General features: G+C 32.9%; 1 long non-coding RNA gene across 1 annotated transcript; it reads left to right on the top strand.

Moving 5' to 3' along the window:
- The first annotated feature begins 7,529 nt into the window (after positions 1–7,529).
- LOC149547893 (uncharacterized) lies at positions 7,530–10,330 on the top strand. The gene is made up of 2 exons (XR_016354428.1): positions 7,530–7,668; positions 10,040–10,330. It is a non-coding gene; the product is annotated as an uncharacterized LOC149547893 (long non-coding RNA).
- Positions 10,331–10,667: the final 337 nt, after the last annotated feature.

Raw genomic sequence — 10,667 nt, 5'->3', positions numbered from 1 at the left:
ACCAACATGATACAAAATCACTATAAGACATGTTTACTCTTTTCTTAAGTAAGGGCTAGATAAGACACATCCTTGTCTCGTGGTGATCGCACCTTCCCAAAAACACTTAATTTCTGTGCTAGTCTCTACTTTTCCATCCAATACATCATTGCCCCTACCATTCTAGAAGCTTACTTAACTCACTATAATGGTTAATAATCATTCTTACCATTTCAAAAGAATGACATTACTTACTCACTAGTTACTAATCATTCTTAATGTTTTCCAAAACTTCAGCAGTCTCCACTAGTTTCAGACCCGCGGCTATATTAATTTCATAATGCATCGTAAAGAGCATTACCAAGCAATTAGGAGGTAGAAAATTGAAATAGAAAATCTTGAAGTAGGCCGATGATGATACAAATCTTTGTGAAATAATTCTAACGTGATTCACTACTACATTTGAGTAAGCAACGAATAAGAGTCAAGAATGTTTGCTTCTATCAACTCATTCTTTTTTGATATCCTCATATTTCCCAATGACCTTATATGATCCTCCCTTTTGCACTTTTATCCATCTTTAGTCCATAGAGTCTCTTCTTATCAGAAACTTTGAAGATGTCAATCTCAGACTCACATTGAGCTAAAATATAATTTTAGAGCTTCATTAATGGGTATGTTCTTCCTCAAAAGTTCTTCCAAGTACACTCTTCAGTCTTCTGCACTTGTATTATTACCAAAGAACTTGGCAATAATAATCTGATTAGCTACTTTGAGTTTATGCTTTGTTGAAGCTCTAACTTGTTCCTCTACAATATGAACCATTTCTAACACAATACTAGAACATCACTTTTCTGGCCAATCCTTATGAGCTCTTGCTTGTGCCTGAAGATCAACTTGTGGATTCTAGTCAGTATCATATAAATGTATTAGTAGCTTGAAAATTGATTCTAACACCTTTGGCATGGATATTGAGTGAAATAAAAAGGCTTCCGAGTCAGGTATGTTGAAATGCTCAATAAGAGCTCCTCGATCATTTTCACTAGTATGTCCATCCAGGTGAAGATATTGATAACCCTTCCATATCAAGTACTCTTCCACCTCCTAAAAGAATACAACCTCAAAACATTTATTAGAAAATTTAAACCATTCTGATTAAACCCTTTGTTTCTGAAGAAATCTTTGATTAGAATTTCTGATAAACAATTTCTAATAAACCACACAAGTTGGCAGAATACACAACTCTGATACCATTGAAATATCCCAAACTGGATATTTACTCAATTTCCTTTTCAACAACATATTCATGACTTAAAAATAGACAAATGTATTACAAGACACAATAGAAAGCAATAGGAACTCCAACAGATATTAAGTTGTTCTTTCTCAAAATGATACTCAGGATTCAAGCATATAAAAATGCATTACAGACCCACAATATAAAACCAAAAAACTCTCATAAAAATCCTTAAAATAATGTTATTACATTATACAACAATAATACAATAACTAGTACTTGAAATCCAATCTTAAGCACATAATTTACAGTTAGATTGGAACACTTAGAGAAGAACCTATAAGTGCATATGAGACACCTGAAATGACGTCTCCATTGACAATGGGTTTGCATCCACTATCTGCCAGCACGAGGGGCTACGTCCTCACACTGGCTAAAAGCTGAAGCTTTTTGATTACTCTCCCAAGAGAGAAACTAAAATCTAAATAATAAATCAAGCCCATCAAAAGAAAGGGTCTCTTCTCCTTTTATTATCACAACTGTGACTCTTCAACTTCCCTCCTGACTTTTTGTCTTATCTCCCCTTGTCATCATTAGTCCACTTTGAATATTAAATTGACCTTTTATAATAAGAGTCCACATTTTCATAGTCAATTTTAATATCATGTAAACGTGTCCTTTAATATTCTAATGTTCCAAAAAGGGGATATTACAAAATTCCCCACTAACATCTAAAATTTATTCATTCATCAATAAAATTTATTCATTCCAGTAATAAATTCCTTGTTAATACCATACCATTGATTTTATAAACTTGTGAATGCCACTCTAAATCAAGAATGCATATGCAACTATGTTCTTTATGCATGGAAAATAGGGGGAGCTGAAAAAATCCACCACATTTATATTTATTTAATAGGTCTATGCAAACCTCTAAAAAAAATGCAAACCTGTTGGGTTTATTTAGCTCCATCTGATGTCATATGCATATAAATTGAGATTGCATATTGAACTATGGTGTCCTTCTACATTGCCTAAAACTAAGAAACATAGTTAGTTTTCCTGCAATCATAGGTTAATGTTGAGATTCACTTAGTTTTGAGAATGATTTAATATTCTATACAGATCAGGGCCAACCACGTGAAGGTGGAAGATCATTTGGCCCCACCCCCCTAACATCTAGATTCCCCATTAACACATATTTTTTTAAAGAAAGGATCAATCTTTAAACTACCTCGAATGTCCTCATCACCTCCTGCTACTCTTAGGAAAAGTCCATCTTCATTGCTCACGAAAAATTCATCACAATTCTTTAATGATTCCCATGCACCTAACACAAGTACATCCAAGAATGTCCTCATTGCATCCTGTATAAAATGAATCCAATATTAAAAAATTCTCCCTAAGAAATAATAGTTCAAGGGAAATAAACACATGAAAAATGTAAGAGAAAAAGAGGAATCTACTTACGAATAGGCATTGCCATCACATCTGTGGCCATACTATGTGCTGAGTGAGTTTTATTGTTTTTCTATTGTGCCAAGATCTCTCTATTTACATACATACCTACATACAGACATACATACATGGACACACACATATGTGTGTGTATGTATATACACACACACACACATACATATATATATATATATATATATATATATATATATATATATATACATACATACATACATATACAAAGATCACAAGGGTACAACAACAATATGTAGAGATCACAAGGGTATGACAACGAAATGCAACAATCATAAGGGCATGGCAATAAAATCCTAGATCCTGATTGATCTCCACAATCCACAAGATCTTTCTGTATATATACATACATAGACACAGACACACACATATGTGTGTGTATGTATGTATATATACACATATATATACTTATACATATATATACACACATATATATACATATATGTATATATACACATATACATATATATACATATATATACATACATACATATATACATACATATATACATAGATACATACATATACACATACATATACACACACACACACACACACATACATACATACATACATACATACATACATACATACATCTGCATATGCAATTTTATCACCTTGGAAAACTATATTTGATCTTGCTAGCTGGGAATAGCCAATTGTTCTTGCTATGATATGTTTTTGTAAAATTTCTTGCAAACTCTGCCCATTTTTCCTGGTCTGCATAATTTTTGTGCAGGATCTTGAGGTAAGTCACTTAGCATGGGTTGAGTGAAAACTACATTTGATCTTGCTAGCTAGGAATAGCCAATTGTTCCTGCTATGATATGTTTTTGTAAAATTTCTTGCGAACTGTGCCCATTTTTCCTAGTCTGCATAATTTTTGTGCTGGATCTTGAGGTAAGTCACTTAGCATGGGTTGAGTGATTTTTATTGTTTTATTATTTGGACTCTAGAATATGTATGCAGTTAAATCAATTTTTTTGTTGTGCCAAGATCTCTCCATATATATACATACATAGGCACACACACACACACATGTGTATGTATGCACACACACACACACATGTGTGTGTATGTATGTACACACACACATACACATATACATATACATATGTATTTATATGTATATACATACATATACATAAATAATAGTAATATATGTATTGCTTCTGCATTTTCTTTTTCCATTGTCTATAAGAGTGTTTCAAGGTTGGGAACCACTTCAACATCCTTTGCATGGTTTAGAGGTAATGTCATTGTGGCAGTGAGAATAACTTCATTGAAGAGTTGAGTGTAAGGAGTTACGACCCTGAACCTATGCTACAAATTCTTTGGAGCCAAGGGACCCTAAACCTATGCTACCTTTTCTAGAGACATGGGAGAAGTTACTAACAGCTTCAGTACTTCATAACGTTCTAGATCATATAGTGATGCCAAAATTAACAACCACAGTAGATACATGGGATCCTCGCAGGGAGACTGTGGTAATACATGCATGGTTACATCCTTGGCTTCCATTGTTGGGCTAGAGCATGGAGCCTTTATATCCAACCATTCATTATAAATTGGGGAAGGTGCTTCATACCTGACATGAAAGTGATGCATTTTCATATGCAATTTTATCACCTTGGAAAACTATATTTGATCTTGCTAGCTAGGAACAACTGATTGTTCCTTTTATTATACCTAGTCTAATGAAAATTCTATAAGAATTTGTAATCGACCCAACTAATCAAAAACTAGACTAATTTAACTAGTTTATGGCTCACGCATGTGCTATCCCTCTTTATCATATGGTTGCAATCTTGGAGGCAACATTTTCCCAAAGTGGCAATAGTTTTTGTATCATTGGCTTTGTTCAAGTCCTAATTTTAATGAAGTAATAAAGTTGTTTTTAGGGTGGAAAGGACTATTTCGCCCCAAGCTTCTTACTAATGAGAGGATAAGAAGTCATCTAAATGTAGCCCTTGAAATGATAAATTAAGCTGTAGAGGGTACTACTGTGGAACAACCTGGGGCTAGAGAGAATGTAAGATATCTTAGGTGACAGAGCAATGCCAATTTGAGGCACTCTAGTAGCAACAAGCAACAACAACATTCACTCAATAGCAAGCCTCAACTTCCATGGGCAGTGGGATTCACCTGAATAATTTCATGGGTGCACCTTAGTTGAGTTTGAAGGAAGTGATTGAAATATAAGCACAATAATGTGACATCCAATTTTTCCCTAAAGTGGCATGCACACATGATGGTCTTCAAGTTTATGGCTTTGGAACTCTTAGTATCTATTGAGATTCTATAAAACAACAAGTTCTTGCATAATCTGGAGATAGATGGGTGATTGCATCATTGGAGCAACTAGTTGAGATTCATTGTAATCGAACTGGGGGAAATCATTGATAAAAAAAACATATAATAAAGAGGAAACTTGAAAACTTGAATGCTGAAATGAAAGCTATCAAGGATCAAACAACTATGCCAGAGTTAAAACATAATGTGAAGTTGATTTTAGATTAAAAAAGAATAAGAAAATATGACATAAATTATTCTCCATTTGTTTTGATTATGGAGAGTTGCAAGCAAAAGAGGGTGGAGATCTCTGAATGAGGGTAGAGAGCTTTGGACACTAGTGGAGATTTCATTGCCATGCCCTTGTGATCGCTACATTTCATTGCCATGCCCTTACGATCTCTGCATTTAGTTTCTGTGCCCTTGGTGGAGATCAATGGAGATCTAGGATTTCATTGCCATGCCCTTGTGATCACCTCATTTCATTATCATGCCCTTGCTCTTTGATTTTGTTTGTGTCATGCCCTTGTGATCTTTGTGCCCTTGCTCTACGATTTTCTTCAAGGGGAGAAGAGGTACCTATGTAAATGTTCTTTTCTTTTCCTTCTAAACATGTATCTCTTTATATTCCACCCAATAGGTGATTAGAGAAGTTTCTCTTTATGTATATGTATGTGTATACACACACACACACATATATGTGTGTGTCTATGTATGTATATATAGAGAATATTCTCTTTATGTATATGTATGCATATATATACATACATACATACATATGTGTGTGTATGTATGTATATATACATGTGTGTGTCTATGTATGTATATATGTATATATACATACACATGTATATATGTATATATACATACACATAGGTATATATGTATATATACATACACATAGGTATATATGTATATATACATACACATATGTATATATATATATATGTATATACATACATACATACATACATATGCAAAGATCACAAGGGCACATCAACGAGATGCAGAGATCAAAGGGCATGCCAATGAAATGTAGAGATGTAGAGATACATATACATACATACATACATACCTACATACATACAACTACATATGCAATTTTAGCACCTTGGAAAACCATATTTGATCTTTACTCAATCACCAAGAGATAATTGTTAAGTTTCAGAATTTGCACCTAGTATTGAACTAAAAAAAGTTCAGTAATCCTGACTTAACATGGGAATCACTTCACTTCGTGGGACATGTAAATGAAATGAGACCTTTATATTCTAGGCTGGCTCCTAAAGGATTTTTCAGTGAAATCTCTACAAACTTAGTTCAAACTTACAGGGAAAAGGAGAGAAATTTCTTAAATTAAACCTAAAACCTATAGCTGAAATTAAGAGAAGGTGATACACCAAAAGTAATGATGGAAATTCAGATACACTTGATGTAGAGGATTACACAACTATTTGAACTGCAAGCAAAACACATCTTCCTGTAAAGATTTGCATAAATGATTTATAATTAGGTTTTAAGAATGAATTATTAAAAGAAGGAATAAAGACACCTCTCTTTAACTAATTTGATTTAAAAAGACACAAATTATAAGTTGCAAATAAACCTACTCTCCTACAAACAGGTGCTAGAATGAGACAAAATGGCAAGGAATAATGAAATTTCACAAGTTATTCTATCAAATCATTCAGATTCACACACAAAAATGTAGGAATAAAGAAGGTTTAACAGTTGATTCAAAATAAACATAATCACACTACTATCACTTGTATTATATCTCCAAAAAATGAATTACAGATTCTACAAAGAAATTCAAGGACTCAGAAAATAGTCATAAAACTCTATGCATAAAATTAGAACTCCCTAAAAATGAGTTTCAAAACTCCTTAAGTACAAAACCAACACTTGGATCGAATGTAGAATGAAAGCCTCCAAAAGAGGACTTAGAAACTTCTGAAATGATGATTTTATCCTAAAAAAATTCCATCAAGTCATAAAGAACCTCATGAGACACTCAAAACATCTCTAAAAATGTTCTAACAACCAACAAATGTCTCTCAACTGTAATGGTAAAGCCAAATTCGACCCACTAGCCCTATATTCCCTCTAGATGTTCCCAATTGATTTTTGACTTAAAGACCATAACATAGGGATATAATGACTTATTTCTCCTTTTACATGAAAAAAAAGAAAAAAACATTAAATGACTTATAAGGATATCATTTAAATATTTTTCTTTTACAATGAAATATTTATGCAAAAGCATATAACTCTCCCCCTTATTTTTTGCATTTTATAATGAGAAGATAATATTAAATGATTATATATCATTTTAATATTATTTCCTTTGCAATACAACATTTATGCAAAACATAAGACTACTCAATCACAAAAAAAAAAAACCTTAAGGTATATATTACAAACATAAACCTTCCCACACTATGCTCAATGTGAAATAATAAAAAGGGATAAAAATCCCATAATATCACCCGCAGACTTCAAAAAGAATATGAAAGGAGTTTGGGCATGATATTATGAGAATTCCCTAAAAGACCTTCATTTTCACATTGGCACATTCTAGAAATATGCAGAAAATGGGGGTTTTGCTGGCCGCCAATTGAGATATTTACTAGTATTGAGGATAGCAAGTAAAGATCCTTGAAGGAAAGGTATTGTAAAGCATAATGTCAGTTGTTCTTTTATGCATATTATGCCCCCATGAAGATGTATTGCTGTAACTTTCCTTTAAAATCTATCATGGCTAGGTTTTGCTTTCATTTTGAATGGGAAAAAAAAACATACAGGGATTTCTCATTTTAATTTCAAAGATTATAACATTCCATATGCATTTTTTGCCTTCTCCATTTGTGTTTGTGAATAAAAATCTGGAGCTCATGAGGGTTTGCTACATATATGTGATTCTGGGTCTTTGTATGCATATTATTTGCTTTATACTTGATGCCGATGTTGATTTTTTTGTGCTGGAACTTCCATGCTATTGCTGTGATTTTGCTGGGCAAAAGTTACTTCTTGAATATTAATTGGTTTTCAAGAAAAATGCCATGAAGAACTTTACTTGCTGTTGTACTTGAGTTTTTTCCTTTGAATGAACTTGCAAGTTGTTTTTCTAAAAACCCAATGGGGTTTATTGCTTGTCGTCATGTAATCACTTTGTTTTCCTAGGTTCTTTGCTTGAATTAGCCATGAAATGTTATGTGCTTAGCTTGCTCTTATGCTGTCCATGAAATTTGCTGAGGGTTTTCTTAGTTGAAGCTGCTGTGTTTGAGTATGAGGTTCATGGTGTTATATGATGATGAAAATTGGTCTAAAAGTAGTCCGCCATCAACTGGTTGATATCCTATCAAGTCTGAAATATCTTCACCCTAAAATTCCAGTCCATTATCAACTACACTATGAGCCCTCTGACTTTGAATACTATGAACAGTTGATTGAGGTTCAGTTTTAGATGCCAGTCGACTTGGAAGATCACACTATTTTGAAACAAGATTAACTTTCCTTAGTTGATGACTTAGAACATTTAATGTGTCAAATTGAGAAGCAGCCTAGCTATAACCTTGATATTGGGAATAATTAACAATTTGGCTCAGATCTAGATCCTATGTTGTATTTTCAACTTCCCAGTCTAGCCTGCTCCTCTGAATGACATTCTCATCAAGATTAGCACACATATTCTGTAAAATCTTAGATTCATAAATACCACTAGAACTTGTCAATCCTGGTACCTGAAATTAAAATCTCTGACAATAGATGATGGTGGAATAGACAAATCAATAGACTTGGATAAAGAGAAGTTTTCTACTAATAATGTGGGGATATCACGATTTTTGTTTTTTATGGAAATCGTTCCATGTAAATGACTATATCCATGACTAAAACTTGGTGTAACAAAATCATTCCTTCTAGCATTGTTATTTTGAGATTTATGGTTAACAACTACATGTTCTTCATGTGCTTCTAATACTACTACATTAGTCATATGTGTAGCAAGAAAGTTTGGACATTCATTGCTTTCCTCTGGACCTTTTTTGTTTAATGGCCTTTGTGTGTTGGAACAATCTGCCTCCTTCCCAGAATGCTTATGTGATGCCCTGCGGTTGTTCAATGTCTTCACTTTGCATCACTTTGAAGGTATTTCAAACTTACGAGAATTTTGAGAATGCTTATGACCTGTAAATCCATATTTCATCCTTGCAACATTTCTTGCACTTCTAGCTTCAACACTTCTTGCATGTTTCTTTGCCAAAAATTTTTCTCTCTCTGCTTCTTTTGCTCCATAATCCAAAAATGCTTTCACTGATCTTGTTCTATTACTACTAACAACCCATATTACTAGTTTAAAACAACTTCTCCTTCCCAGATAGAATTGCAGATATTGTAAAAATTGGTGTAGAGATATCTTTTGATGTTGAGTCAAAACTCAAGTTTTTTTAAAAGCTTTATTTGTACATGCAATATTTAAATCATAAAGAGATTTTAGCAAATCTTCTTTAATACATCTACCCCAAATACCACATTATTTCTTGAATTATATGTCTTATTAGCATGAGTTTGAGCAATAGATAACTACTATTTCAATAATCATAAATGATCATTGCTTGACTCATGTTACAGAACTGAAAGCTCTTTGTTTATTTCATTATTATCTGGGATAACATATTATTCAACATTCTGATTAGGCACCAATATCAAAGTAGGTTCTTTTCTTATTTCCTTTTGAATACATTGTGAGTTACAATAGTGATAATGATGCTTGTTTCATAAGGTTTGAGCATGGGCTCGTGACACTTATAAAACTACTCTTTCTGTGATCTGCATTTAATCTTGATTATAGTGAAAGGTTTCATACCAAGTTAATATGTCCCTTTAACATTATATTTTTTTGCTTCTACATTATAGCACTTTTTCTATTTTTTGTATGTATTCAAAATAAAAGAAATAGGGCATGTGCGAGTATTTAACTGTAGATAACCAATCATTGCTTAGATCGTAACAATCTAACCCCACCTCTTTCTCTTGTAGGGGAACGAAGAACTAGGAGCTTGCTGGATCAAGAGCTAGATCAGGGGTGATAAAGCAACAATAGAGAACACCTAACCGGTCAAAGTCTGAAAGGCAATGACTGGTTATCTCTATCTTTCTCCCATTGTTTTATTTTTCTTGTTTTTAATACATATGAAAGATAGTAATACTCACGATTTGTGTGAGATATGTCATTTTCAATACCTTTCTATTCATTTCATACTTTGTAAACATGAAAATTGTACATATCAGTGATGATTTATACAATGAACATTATATCTCATTTGCTCATGATTTTTGTATAATTGCAAAATGATGGAACGTAAATGAATGTTTTCCTTCAGCAATGTTACTAGTAATGTAAATTTTCAGCATGTGTAAAATTTTAGTAACAATAATATAATCTATAAGTACAAATTTTTGCATACTTAGTTTGGTATGAATAGTTTCAATTGAATTCTTATGAGGAGAGTGAGTTTACTCATGATGATAATGGCTTAGTGTATTGGGTCTTTAGAGGAGAGAGACTTATAGAAGATTAGATGTTGTTTCTAGCTCAAATGTTCCCAATATTATGTTCACAACTCAAATGCTCTTCCATGGCCTGAGCTAAAATCCTCATTATTGC

The sequence above is a fragment of the Cupressus sempervirens genome, chromosome 7 (assembly GCF_028749045.1).
Source record: "Cupressus sempervirens isolate cs-2001-9-10 chromosome 7, ASM2874904v1, whole genome shotgun sequence".
Lineage (NCBI taxonomy): Eukaryota > Viridiplantae > Streptophyta > Pinopsida > Cupressales > Cupressaceae > Cupressus > Cupressus sempervirens.
The sequence above is the reverse complement of the archived record's forward strand: the minus strand, read 5'-3'. Positions and strand labels throughout refer to the sequence as shown.